General features: G+C 41.6%; 1 protein-coding gene across 1 annotated transcript in view; it reads right to left on the bottom strand.

Moving 5' to 3' along the window:
* The window catches only part of SGCZ (sarcoglycan zeta), an 848,489-nt gene that overhangs the window by 209,475 nt on the left and 614,857 nt on the right, over positions 1 to 24,157 (bottom strand). The gene's annotated exons all lie outside the window — the stretch shown is intronic.

Below are 24,157 nucleotides of genomic sequence, written 5' to 3'. Positions count from 1 at the left end.
ACTGTGAAGAAATAAACATTCAGCTCAAAGTCTAGAAGCATTAAATGCAAAGAATACGGAAGAGGGAAGTAAGGTGAAAGGGACTCTCTGAATATATAAAAGTGCATGAGAGATCAAGTTTTTCATAGAATATCAAGGTTGGAAAGGACCTCAGGAGGTCATCTAGTCCAACCCCCTGCTCAAAGCAGGACAGATCCCCAATTAAATCATCCCAGCCAGGGCTTTGTCAAGCCTGACCTTAAAAATATCTAAGGAAGGAGATTCCACCACCTCCCTAGGTAACGCATTCCAGTGTTTCACCGCCCTCCTAGTGAAAAAGTTTTTCCTAATATCCAACCTAAACCTCCCCCACTGCAACTTGAGACCATTACTCCTTGTTCTGTCATCTGCTACCCCTGAAAACAGTCTAGAGCCATCCTCTTTGGAACCCCCTTTCAGGTAGCTGAAAGCAGCTATCAAATCCCCCCTCATTCTTCTCTTCTGCAGACTAAACAATCCCAGTGCCCTCAGCCTCTCCTCATAAGTCATGTGTTCCAGACCCCTAATCATTTTTGTTGCCCTCTGCTGGACTTTTTCCAATTTTTCCACATCCTTCTTGTAGTGTGGGGCCCAACCCTGGACACAGTACTCCAGATGAGGCCTCACCAATGTCGAATAGAGGGAAATGATCACATCCCTCGATCTGCTGGCAATGCCCCTACATATACATCCCAAAATGCCACTGGCCTTCTTGGCAACAAGGGCACACTGTTGACTCATATCCAGCTTCTCGTCCACTGTAACCCCTAGGTCCTTTTCTGCAGAACTGCTGCCGAGCCATTCGGTCCCCAGTCTGTAGCGCAGCATGGGATTCTTCCATCCTAAGTGCAGGACTCTGCACTTGTCCTTGTTGAACCTCATCAGATTTCTTTTGGCCCAATCCTCCAATTTGTCTAGGGCCCTTTGTATCCTATCCCTACCCTCCAGCGTATCTACCTCTCCTCCCAGTTTAGTGTCATCTACGAACTTGCTGAGGGTGCAATCCGCACCATCCTCCAGATCATTAAGGAAGATATTGAACAAAACCGGCCCCAGGACCGACCCCTGGGGCACTCCACTTGATACACATGTGGATAACAACTTATTTGACTTTTCAAAAGCTGCAAAAATATTTAAAAAAACATAACAGTCATCCAGTAGGTTCACTAGCTTGAATATAAACATTACTTTTACAATCACTAGTCAAAGTCTTTGCTGGGTCTGTGGTGAGCAGAATGAAGGTTTTTGAAGCCTTCTGGAAATTCCAGACACACAGCAGTTTCGAGTAAAAACGAAGAATCTACATTTAACATTCTATCTGATATGAAAAGAGGCATTTTACACCTGAGTTGGTGGCAAATCCTGCTTTCTTCTTTGTAATCCTGTAGCAAAACTAACACTATTCCACTGAGCAAAGGCTAGGTCAGGATCTGAGGAGCCCATGCAACGGACGATCCCTGCAGGCTACCACTCACTGGAGAATTGAGGACAGCTTCACCAGCTCTAATTTTATAAGAATGCATTATCCATCTCCACTAGCATCTTTCCAGTGGGGGAACAAGAGGCAGGGAGGCTACTCCAGGCTCAGAGGATGGAGAAGCAGCTACAGAGCAGCATTGCCACTGTACAGTGGTTTGTGCAAAAGCAGCATTCACTAAAACGTAGCTCAGGAACTGGGGTTGTGAAATATTAGCTGGGATAAACATTGGTCTGAAAGTTCTGAGCATGAGTGCTTTATTTTCCCCTTTATTTTCTTTTACACTAAAGATTGGAGTACAATAAAAGAATGGCGGAAGAATAAAGAAGTTGTTTAAACACAATTTTGTTTATGATAATACAATTGAAAGAGCCTGCTCCTGCTTAGTTATGGCAAAATTCCCAGTGGTTTCATTGGGAACAGAACTGGGCTGAAAGTAATAATTAGTCTCTAATATGGAGACAGGAAGCTTCAAAAGATGGCTGCTGAATCAGCGTACTCTGCATGTTTTCCATCAGGCTTTTTAGCACACATTTTGAAATATAAACACACAGTACCTATTTGAATAAAATAAAAAACATATTGTCATAAATATGTAATTATACAAGAAAGCCCAGATCCTGTGTCCACTTCTGAGGACCTACTAGGACTATAGAAACAAACAAAAAAAATATGCATGGCACAAGTGTCCCCAACTGATCACAACATGACACAGAAAGGTGCCCCAGGCTTGGCAGGTGCCAATACTCTGCAGGGCTCCCCACAGCAGGACACAGAATGAGTATATAAAATGTTGGGGCATAATCAGTGAGGCAACACACAACAGCAATCCAAATAAGCTAAAAATCCCATGTGAGCACATCAACCACTTCCCATATACCAGATAGCAGTGGCTGAAGGCATGCTACACAGCAGCTTCTGTAGACTGAGCCTGCGGGTTTTGCTCCTCAAGCCCAAGACTTAATACCCAGATTCCACTTGAATATGAACCCTTACTGTACATTTTGCATGAATGCTCCCAGAGCCACTCATGAATCACACAGATAAAGGAACAAGCAAAATACCCCTAGTTCTCAGCCTTGTACCCTAGGAATATGCCATCTTGCGCTGCTCAAGACCCTTTCTTTAGCAATGCAAGTTTATTAATTGGTTCACCATTTCATTAATGGAAAGTGGATATACACCACCCTTTGTAACCTGAGCAGATTTACCAAGCACTTCAGTCAAACTCACTGGTAAGGATAAACACTAGAATAAATTTATTGATTAAAAAGATAGATTTTAAGTGATTACAAGTGATAGGCAAAAAGAGTGGTTATGAAAATAAAATAAGCACACAGTCTAAATTCTCAGCCCTATTAGACTGGGCAACATCTAGATTAAGCTGTTTTTCTCACCCCACTGGATATTGCAGGTTGATTACAGTCTTTCATAGGCAAGCTTTTTTCTCTTGCCCAGGGACCAGTCTCTTCAGCTCCAGTGTTCTCGTTGCCTTCAGCATTGGTGGGGAAGAAGAAAAAGGATGGGTCCACTGTGTTCTGTTTTATACACTTAAGTCCATGTGCTTAGAGAACATAAGTCCAGGCATGTCTGGTGGACATTGCTAAGTAACCAGGCAAGGTTGAGCACTTGCCCTGGGTATAGCCTTGTGCAAGTGAGTCATTGAATTGTAGCTCCCTTGCTGGACAATGGCTGTTGATGGTTGTTCAACACCTGCCTGGGCACTGGTTATCCCCCTGGTTATTGTCTTTGGGGAGCTAGTATCTGGGTGCTTCCCAAACCCACAGCATATTTTAGTGACAGTCACACAACACAATTCTCATAACTTCATATGCATTAATGATATACATATTTAGATGAAACAGTGGGTTTCAACAGATCATAACCTTTCCTATGATACTTTACAAGGCATGCTTTGTATTCCATATTACAACTGTATACAAATGATGAACATGATGGTTACGGAATTCTCCCCTGGGGTGTAGAGTGTCATACTCTCTTTATGGTTGGTGTAGAAACCATTTCTAAGGCAACCCTGAGCCCTGCTGTTCCACAGCTACATATTGACCTATTGGAGCCATTCACAATCCCTTGTGCAAGATCAAGCAGCATTCAGGTTGCTTTAAATTATCCTGAAGGATTGGTGTGTTGAGGAGCTGGCCCAGGAACAGGGGAGTGTAAAGGTGACCTTTCTTGCCTGCTGATCTGAGCTGTGGTATCCTCAGCTGTGGCTGTGGGCTTTTGGGGCCTTTGTATTTTCCAGAAACAAACCACATATCTTCGTTTCTACAAGGATTCCAAAGAACACTAATTCTCCTCTTTCTCCCCCAGCTTGCTATTCAAAAGTTTTTAGGGGAATGTAAACCATGTAATCTTATCTGGGATTTAGAAGTGACTGCTACAGGTAGAAGATCATCAAATAAGAGTCATATAGAGGCAGTCAGCCAGAGAACTGCCTCTTTATTTAGGTAATTTCATTAATTATTTAATAGTTTTAACACTTGAAATTAAAAAGTAAATGACCCACTGGACTTCTGGTATGATTCCACCAAAAAGAGAAACATTGACCACAAAGCCACTAATGAGGAAATTAAAAATACCGCACAGTTGGTTCTAGTTTAACAAAAGGTCAATTATATTATACCCGTTGTGAAAACTTATCTATCCAACATGATTCTATTTATTTGCTTCCTGGTCATCAATGGAAAGAGGGAGACTTTAATTACTTTCCCTATATCCACTGTGATTTGGCCCCCAACTGACACTCCTCAAAGCTTCCCTTTCCATATGAGCAAAATATGGGCTGTGATTTGGGGAGTGCTCAATCTGAGCTCAGCCAATCTCCCACACCACAGTTCCTACCCCAATACCATGGCCCTTATAACAAACAGTTACTACAATCAGAGCTGAGCAAATAACTGATTTTTCAGTTTGGTGGCCAAACTGGGAAAAATATCTTCAGATCACAGTAAACATTTTAATAAATAAGAAAAAGTGCAAATCCTACATACAAGAGATGGGGAACTCAACGGTAGGTGTTGTACCTGAAACTAACTTAACTCTAGTTGACTAAATTTAAGATTTATGTTGTTCCTTTAACAAACATAAAAGCCAAATACCTAAATTGAATTCATAACACAAACATTCAGGGATAAGAATTCAGTTAACATCCACAGACAAAATTTACTAAGAGCAGGTCTACACTACAGAGCTAAGTTGATCTAAGTTACGCAACGTAGTAACGTAGCTGGAGTCGCCGTACCTTAGGTCGACTTAGTGCGGTGTCTACACCGCACTGGGTCGACAGGAGAAACTCTCCCATCGACTTACCTTATGCTTCTCATTTAGGTGGAGTATTGGAGTCAATGGGAGAGCAATTGGCACAGCACGCCGATCCCTCGGTAAGTGGAGACAAGCCCTAGGAGAATGATCGCATATAGTCTATATCAGATATTCTCTATTATCTCTCGTTCATGGCCAGCTTTCCTAATCTTTATACTGGCTTGCACTAGGCGATGCAGAACAAAATATTAATTTTTCCCCAGTATTTCATTGCTCAAGACCTTTGTCTTATACCAACTTCCACCCTATGTCCATACTTCTACTGAATGTCAGGATAAATTTTAGCATTGCATATTGCCTTCTATGACCCATTTATATATTGAAGAATGTCACACATCTACAAACTCAGGCTATGAACTGTGCTCCCCACCCAAATAAACCTAGTAAAATGTTAATGGCGAAATTAACAGTAAAGCAAGGTCCTGCATTAAAAGTTGTACAAAATGGTATTATGGGGTTCAACATCCATTGCACATCTGAAGTTGCATGCTCTAAAGTTCAAGATTATAAGGCTTCAGTATTAAAGACTATAGAAATATGAAGTGCTGTATGTGTCATTTCATACCTTGGTAGTGCTTCATGTTACTTTTTACATCTGCTTTCTTTTTTGCTTTTAAAGACATGAGTTTTGTTTTACTATACCACAGTAATGCTAAAACATTTTAGCAGTTTGCCCTTGACTCCGGTGTGTTCTTAGCCCAAGAGAGCTAACGCGCTTAAGGTCTCTCTGAACATTAATAGTTCAAGCATTTGTTTTAAACTACAATTGCTATAGGGCAAAAAGAAAAAAAAAATTCTAATATGCATAGAGAACAAAAGGGCCCACAAAGACGTGAAGAAAAAAAAATGAGATTCAGTACAGAATGAATAGAGGAACACCAAGAAAAGAATGGATCTCTCAAATTTATTTGCACCCTTGTGGAATAAGGGCTGTAAGTTATTTTGTTTGAGCTATTCCTCTTCTCTCCCTCGCCAAATAATTGGCCCATATTATTTGAAACTTTCCAGGCTATAATATTAGCTGCTTGTAGGATTCAGCTTTATCCTAATGTAACACATTATCTTTATGTAGTAAACGGGAGTTTTACCAACCACACACCAGGCATAGTACTGCTAGTAAATTTCTTGATTGAACCCGAAGGTTCGTAACGTTAGCATCACTATGTAATAATAATACTTGAACAAAGTATTATTGTTTGGTACTTAGTGCATACCAACAGCATGCTTTGGCACCACTACAAGACATGCATCATCTGCTTGATACCTCCAAATGCCTTGTCTGGAGTCTAATGTATGTAATGAATCATCTTAGACTGAATTGAATGTGATTCCTATTTTCTTGTCAAGCTGTGGTACTTGACAAATTCAATTCCATTACTTGTTGACAGTTAAGACCTGTCTCTCTCATTTTAAAATTCACTAACTGTGTTGTTAAATAGATCTACTGCAAGATTCTGTAATGAAATGCTTTCTCTATGTGCTACAGGAGAACAAACCTGAGGAGGGCTCCTGAATGTGGGAGACAGAAAATACACAAGTGCTAGACCTAGACTATGGAAATCAGTACCCAAAGAGAGAAGAATTAACACAGGCCTCATATTCCTGGGTTTCAGAGTAACAGCCGTGTTAGTCTGTATTCGCAAAAAGAAAAGGAGTACTTGTGGCACCTTAGAGACTAACCAATTTATTTGAGCATAAGCTTTTGTGAGCTACAGCTCACTTCATTGGATGCATACTGTGGAAACTGCAGAAGACATTATATACACAGAGACCATGAAACAATACTTCCTCCCACCCCACTCTTTTACATTTTATACATTGTCCCCACTATTTTACATTTGGGGACAATGTATACCTTCAGTTCAGCGGCAATGCTATGGGTACCCGCATGGTCCCACAATATGCCAACATTTTTATGGCTGATTTAGAACAACACTTCCTCAGCTCTCGTCCCCTAATGCCCCTACTCTACTTGTGCTATATTGATGACATCTTCATCATCTGGACCCATGGAAAAGCAGCCCTTGAGGAATTCTACCATGATTTCAACAATTTCCATCCCACCATCAACCTCAGCCTGGTCCAGTCCACACAAGAGATCCACTTCCTGGACACTACAGTGCTAATAAACGATGGTCACATAACCACCACCCTATACCGGAAACCTACTGACCACTATTCCTACCTACATGCCTCCAGCTTTCACCCTGACCACACCACACGATCCATCGTCTACAGCCAAGCTCTGCGATACAACCGCATTTGCTCCAACCCCTCAGACAGAGACAAACACCTACAAGATCTCTAGCATGCATTCTTACAACTACAATACCCACCTGCGGAAGTGAAGAAACAGATTGATAGAGCCAGAAGAGTTCCCAGAAGTCACTTACTACAGGACAGGCCTAACAAAGAAAATAACAGAACGCCACTAGCCGTCACCTTCAGCCCCCAACTAAACCCCCTCCGACACATTATTAAGGATCTACAACCTATCCTGAAGGATGACCCAACACTCTCACAAATCTTGGGAGACAGGCCAGTCCTTGACTACAGACAGCCCCCCAACCTGAAGCAAATACTCACCAACAACCACATACCACACAACAGAACCACTAACCCAGGAACCTATCCTTGCAACAAAGCCCGTTGCCAACTGTGCCCACATATCTATTCAGGGGACACCATCACAGGGCCTAATAACATCAGCCACACTATCAGAGGCTCGTTCACCTGCACATCCACCAATGTGATATATGCCATCATGTGCCAGCAATGCCCCTCTGCCATGTACAGTGGTCAAACTGGACAGTCTCTACGTAAAAGAATAAATGGACACAAATCAGATGTCAAGAATTATAACATTCATAAACCAGTCGGAGAACACTTCAATCTGTCTGGTCACGCAATTACAGACATGAAGGTCGCTATCTTAAAACAAAAAAACTTCAAATCCAGACTCCAGCGAGAAACTGCTGAATTGGAATTCATTTGCAAATTGGATACAATTAATTTAGGCTTAAATAGAGACTGGGAGTGGCTAAGTCATTATGCAAGGTAGCCTATTTCCCCTTGTTTTTTCCTCCCCCCTCCCCCCCGAGACATTCTGGTTAAACTTGGATTTATGCTGGAAAGGGCCCACTTTGATTATCATACACATTGTAAGGAGAGTGGTCAGTTTGGACGAGCTATTACTATCAGGAGAGTGAGTTTGTGTGGGGGGGTGGGGGGGGGGGGAAAGAAAACCTGGATTTGTGCTGGAAATGGCCCAACTTGATTATCATACACATTGTAAGGAGAATGATCACTTTAGATAAGCTATTACCAGCAGGAGAGTGGGGTGGGAGGAGGTATTGTTTCATGTGTATATAATGTCTTCTGCACTTTCCACAGTATGCATCCGATGAAGTGAGCTGTAGCTCACGAAAGCTTATGCTCAAATAAATTGGTTAGTCTCTAAGGTGCCACAAGTACTCCTTTTCTTTTTGCATATTCCTGGGTGTAAGACAGACCTGGGATTCCTCCAGTAAGATTGTTTTTTCTCTCTCTTTTTCCTCTATAGGCTAGAATAGCTGCTAAATTTTGTCCATGTGTGATCTTTTACAGAAGTGAGAGAGAACCAATTATTTTCCCCTCAGGCTGCTCATAAGCAGTGGGAAGTGGGTGCAGGCAGAAGCCTCTCTCTTTCACTTGGCAGAATCAGAGGGAGAAAGAAGGTGGATCCAGAGCCAGCATGGGTGTTGGGGGAACCCAGGGTCCTGGGAGCCTGGAGAAGCCAGGTGGGGGTGGGGGGACCACAGTATTGAAGGAAATCAGGAGAAGAGCATAAGGGCTTGTTTGAGGAAAGGGCTGCTAATGCCCAGTGCCATATATTGGTGTCTAGGAGTAGCAATTGCAGGAATATCCTTCCCAGTCTCTGTAACCCTGCTGTATGCATAAGAATCCAGCTGGCCTGTAGAAGTACGTGAGGGAAGAGGCAAATACTTGTGTGTTATGCCTAATGCATGCCCTGGACTAGAATTGAGAAAGGAGGAGGATAGTGTTGTAATTTCTCATTTTAAATACTTAAAGAACTCTCAGACAATATGCTGGGGGGAGAGGGGAAATGAAAAATAAGTAATTATTACATATTTACTGTTGTCTGATTTTACCTGTGAAAACTTTGGTCTGGGATCAGAGGTCTGTCTACTGCATGGCATATAAAGATAGTTTATTTCCAGGGTTACTGTTGAAAGTGAACTCTTGGATTATTTTGTTCCCATTCACGCTCTGTGGTATGTTGTTTTCATTTTAGCAAACCCTAAATTCAAAAGCTTCAGCCATTTCAATGGTATAAAGTGGCATAAAATTACTCTTTTCTCTCGAAATTTGAAATAATATATTTCATATATGGTAAGAGTATACAGTGTGATTTCAAATCACTGCTTCAGTTTTGGAAGTCAATACGAGATCTATTATTACACCCTTTATGATTTATGAAGGTCATAATAGTTCAACAGTGCAAGCAGTTGATCAGACAATTGTTGATTTCAAGGAGATTACCACTTCTAGCAGAAAGGATTTACATAATCAGCCCCCTTGATTATAAATTTGAGACTTTTCATTTTAAAATAAAATCCATTTCTGGACAAATGATCAGCTCAAGCTTCTGTTTTTTTTTTTTTTTGCACTTCAGGCAGCTTGCATTAGAAGCTGGGCTTTGAGACAACCTTTTGGTGTTGGCCGGAGTCTACTTTTATTGGCTGCCTCAACCCTGGTAAATTCTGGCAGCAGCCAGGCCCTCTGGTGAGGTTATCAACCTGACCCTAGGCAGTCCTGCCCCCTCAGTGTGCACCACACAGTTAAGAAAACCAGATGCACTTGGTCTCGGATTGAAATATGTGGCGAGAGCAACATCAGGAAGATAAAATGAAGATTTTGGGTCCCACTGTTTCTGAATAGAGTGAGAGCCGAGGGGAGGGTGGGGAGATGAGGGTAAAGTGAAAGCCAGTACGAAATATCCACTCTAATGAAGATATTTTGTGGAAGCTGTAGAGAAAAGATTAGGACTCAGCCAATTTATACTCCTGTTTCTCAAAGATAAGATTTGGGAGGGTGGATTAGAACACCTCAATCTGGAGCACAGAATGGGCACAAAGCAGACAGCCAGCCATGAGTAAGATACAATAGAGATGAAAGTGTGTAAATCACTGCTAGAAGCAGCCCATTTGGGAAGAGAGGCAGGATATCCAATGGGAAAGAAGCTGGTGGCTCAACATCCATTTAAAAACAATAGGTTGTGTGTGTATGAATACCTTTGCCCTATCCTGGGGACAGTCAGAGCAAGGCTGATATGTCATTTACCCAGTACTGGTAGGAGCTGAAATAAATACTCCTTTAGATTAAGTGATAGGGATGTGTAGTTTTCAATCTCCACCCACTTGGTCTCAGGGAAGCTTCATGTAAGCCATGGTGTTTATTATTACAGTCATAAAAACATAGATGGTTAGTGGGTACTATCTAGCAAAATTATTCATTATGTGGAAATTGATAGGAATCAGTCTGAAAAATGCAAATAAATAACTTTTGAGAGACCACTAGAATAAATCCCCTTTGCGCAATGTAAAATATTTTAAAAGGCACTAAAACACATCGACTCTAACGTTGACTAGTTCTGTAATCAGTAAAATGTATGGTCTGGTGCACCACTGTCTTTACAAGAGTCCTCCTGAGATTTCATTATTTACCTTGTCAGAGTAAGGACATGAAGCATTTTGTTAATCTAATTTACTAGCATAATATGAAGCTATTATTTTTATGTTAACTGATGTAAAAAAATCTTCTGATGTACTTCTGTAGAAAGTAAGTGACCTGTGAGATTAAAAATTTGGTCTGTCAGAGCTGGCTCTTGAAGAAAATAAGGTTTCAAATAAAATGAGGTTTGTGTAAATTAAACTCTGAAGTGGTCAAGGATTAAAGGTGCTTGACATTGGATTTTGAAATATATCCAAGGCTACATTTATACACAGACAGTTTAGCCATTAGTCCAAACAAGTCTTAATGCCACCCAAGGAAAAGGAGGAATACAACTCAATTCCCAAGGACATAATTTTCTAGTACTTGTCTTCAGAATTTTAGATTAGGTGCCATTTCTATCTGCATCACCCCAAAGACCAACACCATATATTGAATCAAGATTTGATTCAATGTCCAAAAGAACTACTAAGTCACTGACTGCAGCAATATTGATTGATTTATACTCCCTGGTATCCCACTTTCATGCTCTCCAATTCCACTAGGTGGGTTTTATCAAAAAACGTAGCAACACAGTAGTGTGAATGAAACAAATCAGCATGTTTGGCAGGCATGGAAATCGATTACCATTTTTTCTTGCTTGGCAGAATTACTTCTCTCCATTCACACTCTTCACTGTATTGGAGCATGAAGCCTCAGTCCCATAATCTTTTGTTCTCTGGGACAGTTAAATTCACTCCAACACATACAAACAAAAGAAGGGTAAGGTAATATCTTTTACTGGTCTGTTGGTGAAAGAGACAAACTTTTGAGCTTCACAGAGCTCTTCTTCAGGTCTGGGAAAGGTAATCAGAGTATCACTGCTAACTACAAAGTGGAACAGATTATATTTAGCTGTGACACACGGATTACCTTTCCCAGACCTGAAGAAGAGCTCTGTGTAGGTTGAAATAATGTCTCTTTCACCAACAGAAGTTGGTCCAATGAAAGCTTTACCTCACCCACTTTGCCTCATATCCCGGGACCAACATGGATACAAAAGCACTGCAAAAAAAAATGTAGGATAATCTTTAGAAATATTATAGTTTCCCCCTTCTGTCTACCATCTAAAAAAAAAAGTATCAGAGGCCCTCTTTTTCCATTCTCTGATGTTGACGCCAGCTCCATCCAGCACTTCAACACCCAGAGCCCAGCGAGGCCTGTTTTTTCTTACAGTTAACACCAGTGTCAGTAATATTCTGACGTTGTTGGCTTAGTGATTTTTCTACACCACATGTCAGCTCTACACCGGAAATTCAAAAAAGAAAGAATATTAAACCACAGAAATAGGGAAACAAAACATTTATTATATGCTGCCACTGAGATTATCTAGCAATAATTTTGCTGCATTTGAATGACTATGTCAAGGTGAATAAAGTTACAATTTTATTGAAAGTTGTTGGGAAGGAAAGGAAGTCTAATTTACTGGAGCTTATGAAATGAATTTGAGATGCTTTGAAGACAGACATTTTTCTCTATTATGACAAATGTTTCTGCTCTTGAAAATGAAAAAGTGAATAATCAGTCCACGGGGTCAATCAAGCTTTTAATATCAACATTCAGGAATTTTTAAAGTCTTGGGCTGTAAGTAAGTGGGCACAGATATGTCTGTAAAAGAACTGTTAAATGGGTTTAGTGTATATGATTTAATATTTAAAATGAATCTTAAAGATTAAAAACAAGGAAGGTGGTCTTTCTAAAGGCAAAAAACTGATTTACCGGTATTTCATTTTTTGTCACTGTATTGGCAATTCCTTCAAGCAACAAAAACTTTTATAACTCCAGGTTAATATTCTTTACTTTTGTTAGATAAGCCATTTTATACACACCATTACACAAAGCAAACGTGAGTGAGCTATGACTCGTGCTTTCCAAGTCAGGAGGTGTCAAATATAAAGGGAAGGGTAAACCCCTTTGAAATCCCTCCTGGCCAGGGGAAAGCTCCTCTCACCTGTAAAGGGTTAAGAAGCTAAAGGTAACCTCGCTGGCACCTGACCAAAATGACCAATGAGGAGACAAGACACTTTCAAAAGCTGGGAGGAGGGAGAGAAACAAAGGGTCTGTGTCTGTCTGTAGTCGTCTTGGCCGGGGATAGACCAGGAATGGAGTCTTAGAACTTTTAGTAAGTAATCTAGCTAGGTATGTGTTAGATTATGATTTCTTTAAATGGCTGAGAAAAGAATTGTGCTGAATAGCATAACTATTTCTGTCTGTGTATCTTTTTTGTAACTTAAGGTTTTGCCTAGAGGAGTTCTCTATGTTTTTGAATCTAATTACCCTGTAAGATATCTACCATCCTGATTTTACAGGGGGGATTTCTTTATTTCTATTTACTTCTATTTTTTATTAAAAGTCTTCTTGTAAAACACTGAATGCTTTTTTCATTATTTTCAGATCCAAGGGTCTGGGTCTGTAGTCACCTAGGCAAATTGGTGAGGCTTTTTACCAAACCTTGTCCAGGAAGTGGGGTACAAGGTTTTGGGAAGTATTTTGGGGGGAAGGACGCGTCCAAACAGCTCTTCCCCAGTAACCAGTATTAGTTTGGTGGTGGTAGCGGCCAGTCCAAGGATAACGGGGGTAATATTTTGTACCTTGGGGAAGTTTTGACCTAAGCTGGTAAAGATAAGCTTAGGAGGTTTTTCATGCAGGTCCCCACATCTGTACCCTAGAGTTCAGAGTGGGGGAGGAACCGTGACATGGTGGCACAGTGGTGGGATTAACCTGAAATCATTTGAGATCCAGTTGAGATATTTTGAACTAGAAATACAGATTTTAAAAAGGAATTTTTTTTTCTTTGGAAAGAAAGTCCAGAAAGCAGCTTTGAAACTGAAAGCAGCTTGGTTTCTCTCTGCTTTGTGGCCAAGCAGAGACAAAAGGGGATTATCTTGTGAATTGCAGGTTTTCTTTGCCTGGAGGCAGGGTACTTAACTCCTGCAGGGAAATTCACAGTCTTCCAACCCAGAGGTTTTTTTTTCTTTTCTTCCTAAAAGTAAATAGGGGGTGTGTGCTCTACCCATTTGCCTGGAGACAAAAGTGGCAGGGTTTTTTTTTAGGATTTTGATTTTTTTTTGTTTTGTTTTACGAGGAGCACAGGTTTGAAAAGAATTTTTTTTTTCTGTGGGCTGGGTAAGCAGGTTTCCAAGTAGTTGGAGGTTTTTTGCTTTAATTTGGGCCCAGAGCAGAGACAAGGGAATTGTCTTTTTCTGTAGGCTGACAATCACTATCAGAGAATAGGTATTCTATTCCAGCACAGCAAAATTTTACAGCCAAGTTTTGTTTGTTTATTTCTAAACCTCGGGGGTAAAGTTAGTTAAAAACAGAGAGGTTAGAATGGCCAAATCCTCAGCTCGACTACAGCTGGAATTAGCCAAATTTCAGGCTGAGGAAAAACAAAGGGAACATGAAGGACAGATAGAACTCATGCAGCTGAAGAAGGAACAAGAAAGGGAGGCAGAACAACACCAAGAGGCTGCCCACAAGAGGGAAATGGAGGCAAGGAAGCATGTGGAGGAGGAGAAGGAAAAAGAGAGGAAGCATGTGGAGGAGGAGAAGGAAAAAGAGAGGAGATGGAGAGGATAAAGGCCCAGCAGAATATACCAACAAACCCTAGCAATCCTTCTCCAGGTACCACTTCCCATCCCAGAAAGTTCCCCACCTACAAGGCAGGTGATGATACTGAGGCCTTCTTAGAAAACTTCGAAAGGGCCTGCCTTGGGTACAACATCTCTACTGACCAATACATGGTAGAGCTGAGGCCGCAGCTCAGTGGACCCTTAGCTGAGGTGGCAGCTGAAATGCCTAAAGAACACATGAACAAGTATGAACTGTTTAAATCCAAGGTGAGAGTCAGAATGGGGATAACACCCGAGCAGTCTCGTCGGAGGTTCAGAGCCCTAAGGTGGAAACCAGACATGTCATTTACCCGACATGCCTACCACATTGTAAACCATTGGGATGCCTGGATATCAGGAGCAAGTGTTGAATCTCCAGTAAATTTGCCCTTCCTAATGGAAATGGAACAATTCTTAGAGGGTGTTCCGGAGGAAATAGAAAGATACATCCTAGATGGGAAACCCAAAACTGTAATTGAGGCAGGAGAGATTGGAGCCAGATGGGTGGAGGTGGCAGAGAAGAAGAAAACTGGTCGCAGTTGGAGCGGAGACCAGAAGGGACCACCCCAGACCACCCCCTATTACCGGGGGCCACCCAAAGCCCCACCTACCTCCCAAAGAACCCTCCAGACCCCTTATCGTCCCACCACCCCGTTCTCCAGCAACCCTCCTCGCCCCAGTGACCCGTCAGCTGGACGATGTTTTAAGTGTAACGAGCTGGGGCATGTAAAGGCCAACTGCCCCAAGAACCCCAACAGATTACAGTTCATTGCACCGGAATCACACCAGAGGTCCACAGGCCCAGATACCTCCCAGATACCCTTGGAGCGGAGGGAAACTGTGAGTGTGGGCGGGAAGAAGGTCACCGCGTGGAGGGACACCGGAGCACAAGTGTCAGCTATCCATGCTTCCTTAGTGGACCCCAATTTAATCAACCCAGAGATCCAAGTGACGATTCAACCCTTCAAGTCCAACTCTTTCAATTTGCCTACAGCCAAGTTGCCTGTCCAGTACAAGGGCTGGTCAGGAATGTGGACTTTTGCAGTCTATCATGATTATCCCATCCCCATGCTGTTGGGGGAAGACTTGGCCAATCATGTGAAGCAGGCCAAGAGGGTGGGAACGGTCACCCGCAGCCAGGCTAAACAAGCCGTGAGGCCTAGCTCTGTTCCGGAAACTTCTATCAGGACCCGGTCAGAGGTGATGGACCCGGACCCCAGGCCAATGTCTGCAACAGCAGTAGTGGATCCAGTCCCAGAGACCCAGACGGAACCAGTCCCAGAACCGGAACCAGCCGAACAACCAACACCAGACCCCGTGTCAGCACTGAATCCAGTACTTGCAACCTCAACACCAGAGGGCCCCACTGAACCTGAACTGGCAGCAGCCGATAACCCTACACAAGAGGCTCAGCCGGAGCCTGAATCCCAACATAGTGCACCAGCGGAGAGCGGTTCACAGTCAACAGAAACAGCTCCATCCCCTATATCGCTTCCAGAGGGACCAAGCCTAGGTCCACAATCCAATGAGGAACTGATGTCTCCAGCATCAAGGGAACAGTTCCAGACCGAACAGGAAGCAGATGAAAGCCTCCAGAGAGCTTGGACGGCGGCACGGAGCAACCCACCGCCTCTCAGCTCTTCTAATCGATCCAGGTTTGTTGTAGAAAGAGGACTTTTATACAAGGAAACTCTTTCTGGTGACACCAGGAAGACTGGCATCCTCAGAGACAGTTGGTAGTTCCAACTAAATACCGGGCCAAGCTCTTGAGCTTAGCCCATGATCACCCTAGTGGCCATGCTGGGGTGAACAGGACCAAAGACTGTTTGGGGGGATCATTCCACTGGGAGGGAATGGGCAAGGATGTTTCTACCTATGTCCAGTCTTGTGAGGTGTGCCAAAGAGTGGGAAAACCCCAAGACCAGGTCAAAGCCCTCTCCAGCCACTCCCCATCATTGAAGTTCCATTTCAGCGAGTAGCTGTGGATATTCTGGGTCCTTTTCCGAAAAAGACACCCAGAGGAAAGCAGTACATACTGACTTTCATGGATTTTGCCACCCGATGGCCGGAAGCAGTAGCTCTAAGCAACACCAGGGCTAAAAGTGTGTGTCAGGCACTAGCAGACATTTTTGCCAGGGTAGGTTGGCCCTCCGACATCCTCACAGATGCAGGGACTAATTTCCTGGCAGGAACTATGAAAAACCTTTGGGAAGCTCATGGGGTAAATCACTTGGTTGCCACTCCTTACCACCATCAAACAAATGGCATGGTGGAGAAGTTTAATGGAACTTTGGGGGCCATGATACGTAAATTCGTAAATGAGCACTCCAATGATTGGGACCTAGTATTGCAGCAGTTGCTCTTTGCCTACAGAGCTGTACCACATCCCAGTTTAGGGTTTTCCCCATTTGAACTTGTATATGGCCGTGAGGTTAAGGGGCCATTGCAGTTGGTGAAGCAGCAATGGGAGGGATTTACACCTTCTCCAGGAACTAACATTCTGGACTTTGTAACCAACCTACAAAACACCCTCCGAACCTCTTTAGCCCTTGCTAGAGAAAACTTACAGGATGCTCAAAAAGAGCAAAAAGCCTGGTATGATAAACATGCCAGAGAGCGTTCCTTCAAAGTAGGAGACCAGGTCATGGTCTTAAAGGCGCTCCAGGCCCATAAAATGGAAGCATCGTGGGAAGGGCCATTCGTGGTCCAGGAGCGCCTGGGAGCTGTTAATTATCTCATAGCATTCCCCACCTCCAACCGAAAGCCTAAGGTGTACCATATTAATTCTCTAAAGCCCTTTTATTCCAGAGAATTAAAGGTTTGTCAGTTTACAGCCCAGGGAGGAGACGACGCTGAGTGGCCTGAAGGTGTCTACTACGAAGGGAAATGTGCTGGTGGTGTGGAAGAGGTGAACCTCTCCATGACCCTTGGGCATATGCAGCGACAGCAGATCCAGGAGCTGTGCACTAGCTACGCGCCAACGTTCTCAGCCACCCCAGGACTGACTGAACGGGCATACCACTCCATTGACACAGGTAATGCTCACCCAATTAGGGTCCAACCTTACCGGGTGTCTCCTCAAGCTAAAACTGCTATAGAACGGGAATATGTTACATATGGGTGTAATCCGCCCCTCTGAAAGTGCATGGGCATCTCCAGTGGTTCTAGTTCCCAAACCAGATGGGGAAATACGTTTTTGCGTGGACTACCGTAAGCTAAATGATGTAACTCGCCCAGACAACTATCCCATGCCACGCACAGATGAACTATTAGAGAAACTGGGACGGGCCCAGTTCATCTCTACCTTGGACTTAACCAAGGGGTACTGGCAGGTACCGCTAGATGAATCTGCCAAGGAAAGGTCAGCCTTCATCACACATCTCGGGCTGTATGAATTTAAGGTACTCCCTTTCGGGCTGCGAAATGCACCCGCCACTTTCCAAAGACTTGTAGATGGTCCCCTAGCGGGATTAGGAGAATATGCAGTCGCCTACCTTGACGATGTGGCCATATTTTCGGATTCCTGGGCAGACCACCTGGAACATCTACAAAAAGTCCTTGAGCGGATAAGGGAGGCAGGACTAACTGTTAAGGCTAAGAAGTGTCAAATAGGCCTAAACAGAGTGACTTACCTTGGACACCAGGTGGGTCAAGGAACTATCAGCCCCCTACAGGCCAAAGTGGATGCTATCCAAAAGTGGCCTGTCCCAAAGTCAAAGAAACAGGTTCAATCCTTCTTAGGCTTGGCCGGTTATTACAGACGATTTGTACCGCCCTACAGCCAAATCGCTGCCCCACTGACAGACCTAACCAAAAAGAAACAGCCAAATGCTGTTCAGTGGACCGGAAAGTGTCAGAAGGCCTTTAACAAGCTTAAAGCGACACTCATGTCTGACCCTGTACTAAGGGCCCCAGACTTTGACAAACCGTTCCTAGTAACCACAGATGCATCCAAGCGTGGTGTGGGAGCAGTTTTAATGCAGAAAGGACCTGATCAAGAATTCTACCCTGTAGTGTTTCTCAGCAAAAAACTGTCTGAGAGGGAAAGCAACTGGTCAGTCACTGAAAAATAATGTTATGCCATTGTCTACGCTCTGGAAAAGCTACGCCCATATGTTTCGGGACGGCGTTTCCACCTGCAAACCGACCATGCTGCACTAAAGTGGCTTCACACCGTCAAAGAAACTAACAAAAAACTTCTTCGGTGGAGTTTAGCTCTCCAAGATTTTGATTTCGACATCCAACACATCTCAGGAGCTTCTAACAAAGTGGCTGATGCACTCTCCAGTGAAAGTTTCCCAGAATCAACTGGTTAAAATCGTCCTTGAGATGTGGAAAATATTGTTAGTCTTTATGTACTTGGTAGTATATTTAGAGATGCATGTGTCTTATTAACTCTGTTTTCCTAGAGCTCCAGGAAGAAATCCCAGCCAGTGTTTCACCCTAGCTGAGATTTGGGGGGCGTGTCATAAATATAAAGGGAAGGGTAACCCCCTTTGAAATCCCTCCTGGCCAGGGGAAAGCTCCTCTCACCTGTAAAGGGTTAAGAAGCTAAAGGTAACCTCGCTGGCACCTGACCAAAATGACCAATGAGGAGACAAGATACTTTCAAAAGCTGGGAGGAGGGAGAGAAACAAAGGGTCTGTGTCTGTCTGTAGTCGTCTTGGCCGGGGATAGACCAGGAATGGAGTCTTAGAACTTTTAGTAAGTAATCTAGCTAGGTATGTGTTAGATTATGATTTCTTTAAATGGCTGAGAAAAGAATTGTGCTGAATAGAATAACTATTTCTGTCTGTGTATCTTTTTGTAACTTAAGGTTTTGCCTAGAGGAGTTCTCTATGTTTTTGAATCTAATTACCCTGTAAGATATCTACCATCCTGATTTTACAGGGGGGATTTCTTTATTTCTATTTACTTCTATTTTTTATTAAAAGTCTTCTTGTAAAACACTGAATGCTTTTTTCATTATTTTCAGATCCAAGGGTCTGGGTCTGTAGTCACCTAGGCAAATTGGTGAGGCTTTTTACCAAACCTTGTCCAGGAAGTGGGGTGCAAGGTTTTGGGAAGTATTTTGGGGGGAAGGACGCGTCCAAACAGCTCTTCCCCAGTAACCAGTATTAGTTTGGTGGTGGTAGCGGCCAGTCCAAGGATAACGGGGGTAATATTTTGTACCTTGGGGAAGTTTTGACCTAAGCTGGTAAAGATAAGCTTAGGAGGTTTTTCATGCAGGTCCCCACATCTGTACCCTAGAGTTCAGAGTGGGGGAGGAACCTTGACAGGAGGTTATTTAAAAATGCTTTGCTAAATGTAGGGAGGCTTAAGCATTGCTAATGGAGTTAAAAGGAGACAGTAAAACCGAGCAGTCTGCCTTAATTGATCCTGTATTGTACTTTACGTGCAATGGATAGAAAATGTTTTTTAAAACATTAAGGAAATGACCAAGTGAACCTACCACAGATTCTGTCTAAATATCTGATAAACAGAAGTGCAGAAGACCAATGGTGATAAAACAGATATACCAGTCATTTAGTTCCTTTTAAAACAGACTATACAAAGTTAATTGGTCCAACATTTGGCTTGCATGGAAAAAAGTTAGTAAAACTCAGTTTTTATAAGATGGTTTTAATGTTTATCCTAAAAATAAAATACAAACATCAGTTGTTTGGCACATATGAGTGCTTAATTTGAAGCATGGGAGGTTTAGGTTGGACATTGGAAAAAAATCCCATTAGGGTGGTTAAGCACTAGAATAAATTGCCTAGGGAGGTTGTGAAAACTCCCTCATTGAAGATTTTTAAGAGCAGGTTAGACAAACACCTGTCAGGGATGGTTTAGATAATACTCAGTCCTGCCATGAGTACTGGGGACTGGCCTAGATGACCTTTCCAGATCCCTTCCAGTCCTAGGATTCTATGAAATCACTAACAAGATTTATTTATACAATGCAGAGTTCCCCCCCCCCCTTCATGAAGTGCATTTGCCTTATTCGATTATATTGAGATACTTATACTGCATCTGTCACTATGTTATTGTGTAGTGTAAGATCTCTTTTTACTAAGTGGTCAGATCCTTAATTGGTATACATCAGCATTGCTTCACTAGCAGCAGTTTGATACACATCAACTGAGAATCTCACTTAACATTTCTTTTTTTCAGATTCTATACACTATCCCCACTTCTCCAAGATACAGAAACTAGGAAAAGTGCAACTACATAAGCATGAAACAGTTTTTAAAACATTATTCAATCCTGCTGAAAATTTAATTGCACTCTTTTAGTCTTACTGTTTATTTTAGCTAAGCTGTCGATTTATTTTTTAAAAAAAGAACAAAACATCTAGAGACTAGCAAAAATAAATACTGAAACTGATTTCTGTTGCCTAAACACATTAGCACAGTAAGCAACATTCAAAATTCTTTCACCTTTTTACCATTAGCTATTGATATTTCTAGTTGTATTCCCAGTGGAATTATTCTCATAATAAATTACCTAATAAAAAAGTAATCAAATCAATTTTAGGGGCACAAGTTATATGTGCATGAAAGTAACATAATTAAAGTCTTCTTAGAACAGATGCAGAGCCATCTTCAGTATTTCTGGGAGAATCTACAAAACAATTTCTGTTGTACTCCCCATAAACATTGGGCATCATTATCACACAGCTAGGCTGACATCTGGCCTAATCATTCTGAAGACCAGTAATGAAATGATTGTTTGGGGTTGGGGACACCCTGTAATTAACTTCGTAATTTTACACAAAAAGTGCAAGAGGGTTTTTGTCCATCTATGGGGATCTTCAGATCCTTTTCAGTTTCATGGTGCAAAACTGGAACCCATCTGTTTGTGTCTTTGAACTCTAGCGATCAGCTTACATCAGTTTTCCATTTTCAGGTCTAAAGTTATGGGGCGAGGGGGGGAGGTCTAAAAAACACACTAAAGCTGGTTGAAAAATGAATTTTCTTTGCCATGGAACAGAAATACCTCTTGGGAAGGGGAGGTAGTGTATCATGGGAGCCCCGGCCCATGGTGTATCATAGGAGATGTAGTTTGGCCAGACAACCCAGCCCATAAACGAGAATAGGGACATGAGGGAACCAAACACAGTTTTCACAGGACACCATGGTGGTATTTTCAAATTGAAATATTCCTGTTTTCAGCCATATGTTTTATGACAAAAAACAAAACAAATTTTCTGCACAAAACAGACAAAAAATAATTTAACTTAAAACCCAATTTAAAACAAACAAACAAAAACACCCCCTCCCCACAGTTTCAATAGCAATTTTTCAACTAACTCTCTAATATATATTTCAGTCATACTTTGCCTTATGTTTTATATCCCTCAAATTAAGGAGTGGACATCACAGAACTGAAAGACTAGCTCTTGGCAGAAGAATTAAAATTATTCACTTTTCTGAGAAACCAAGGACTGAACAGGCATGGAGAAGGAACTACCCCAACTGGAACCATTCTTAAGAACTGAACTCACACTTTCAAATTAAAACATATCTTAATTACGTGCACATAAAAGACCGAGTCACACAGGGCCCAATTCAGCTACGCTTACTCACATTGAGTAGTAAGTCACTCCATAATTAGTCCCATTGTTTGTCTTTAGACTACTGGTATAGTTGGATAGTACTTACTGTAGTTAAGGTTGACAATATCAAATCTGTAGGGATTTCCAAAATTTATAAAGAAAAAGGTTGCTCAAAGAAAAAATAATGTAGTTGATTAGAAGCATTGATAAAAAACATTTCAGTTTCCTAAATAAGATTAATGGAATTGGCCTTTTAATATATTTAGGTGGTTACCTGAAGGACTTACATTGGTTACAGTGGAATATTAAGGATTATCAATTAACTTAAATACATATTAAATTGATTACCCTGTGTGAAGTAAAATTCTGAACTTGTCAACTTTTTCCTTAACTTTTAAATGATTATTAAAATAATCATTTTCCATTGTGACATTATTAAGATTAAGTGTTTGTTACTATCTGAGATACCATAGTGATTTCTTTTTCCATAAAGAAATACTACATGGAATATTAACATCTTAAAGATCCTAATTATACTTCTATTTCTGTGATGCCTCCCACAGTCTACGTAAATGTTCATGGGTGCCTTTGTAGATGGATAATGGTATTGTGTATTGGTGTACAGTGGCCAATCTCTTGGTTTTGAATAAAGTATTATGAAAATTTTACAAGAGGACTAGTAACAGTATGCAGAAGATGGTATTTTCTGCAAGTTCATATTTTATTTGAATACAATTGTGAACTTCTCTACCCCCTCGCCCCTACCCCCCCCCCCCCACACACACACACAACGGGGAATTCTGTTAACTGAATGTGAGGTATATTGCATAGCCAGATTTCTAATTAGTGGTTCCATGTTTGTTCCTCTTTTTCAAAATATTTTTTTTAAAAAAAACTCTAACGGAGTGAAATTCACCCAAGCAAAGAGGGCTCATGCAAGGCCTTCTTCTTCTTTGGATTTAATAGCTGCTTTCAACTACCTGAAAGGGGGTTCCAAAGAGGATGGCTCTAGACTGTTCTCAATGGTAGCAGATGACAGAACGAGGAGTAATGGTCTCAAGTTGCAGTGGGGGAGGTTTAGATTGGATATTAGGAAAAACTTTTTCACTAAGAGGGTGGTGAAACACTGGAATGCGTTACCTATTGAGGTGGTAGAATCTCCTTCCTTAGAGGTTTTTAAGGTCAGGCTGCTGATGATGATTTAACTGGGAATTGGTCCTGCTTTGAGCAGGGGGTTGGACTAGATGACCTTCTGGGGTCCCTTCCAACCCTGATATTCTATGATTCTATGATTCTTCACTGGAAATTTTTAAATTAAGATTGGAGATTTTCCCCTAAAATGTATATTCTAGTGCAAACAGAAATTATTTCAGGGTAGTTCTATGGCCTGTTTTATAGAGGAGGTCAAACTAGATTATTACAGTGATCCCTTCTGGCCCTGAATGAATGAAACTTTGCTAATTAAGTTCTGCAGCATGGCTATGTGGAAGTTAGTAGCCAGGGGGCTAGCCCTAAAGAAAGTCCTCCACAGCTCCCCAGGGCAATAAAGGAGATCCCATACATAGTCCAAATGTGTGTAAATGGAGCAAGTGTTATTGGAGCTGAGCTCACATGGATGCAATGGCCCAAAGCTCCATTGGGGCTCCAGATGGGGCTGCCTATCTGCTCACAAGTTGTAGAGATTAATTCTGGTCCCACTAACCACTGAAGAGGACTTCATATAAAACCAAATTACACTAGCTTTGTGAAGGTAGTCTTTAAAAGAAATGAGTTTTTTTTTTTTTTTTTTTTTTTTTTTTTACTGTACCATTTAAATCAAAGCTAGGCAAAGAGGAAGTGAAGAGGTTAGGATTCAACTCCTTTACCCTTATCGTATATGCTGAATACAACATATTTCAAGTTAACAATGCTTTACTTTGGATTACTTAGCTCTGCATTATCTTACCTAGGGACTATTTATTTCCTTATGTTAATACCATAAATAAATTTACCAAAAAAGAAAAACAGAATGCTGGCAGTCTAGCTTTGCAAATAAAAGTTTATAAAAAAAATCAAAACTTGATATTTTCCCATATGACTTTTCCCCAGTCTTGAAACAGATAAAATAAAATGAGAATGCTGTCAATGAAGGAAGATTTTTAAAGGCGACATTGACAAGTTGTACAGAATCATTTTCCACCTTGTTCCTTTTGCTGCAATAAGCACTGGAGTTTGTCCTACCCTGTCCTTGAAAACAAATATATCATATTTATTTATGATGTCAACTTCAACATGTATTGCACATTTTATTGATGAGCAAAATGTGTGTATACTTTGTTCATTTACAAACCACAAAGATGTTTTGCTATAATTGTGTCATGAATAGGATACAATTTATGTCTTTCTACCAGCAGTGAA

The sequence above is a fragment of the Lepidochelys olivacea genome (genome assembly GCF_965140295.1).
Source record: "Lepidochelys olivacea isolate rLepOli2 genome assembly, chromosome: 4".
Lineage (NCBI taxonomy): Eukaryota > Metazoa > Chordata > Testudines > Cheloniidae > Lepidochelys > Lepidochelys olivacea.
This window is presented reverse-complemented; position numbering and strand designations above follow the sequence as displayed.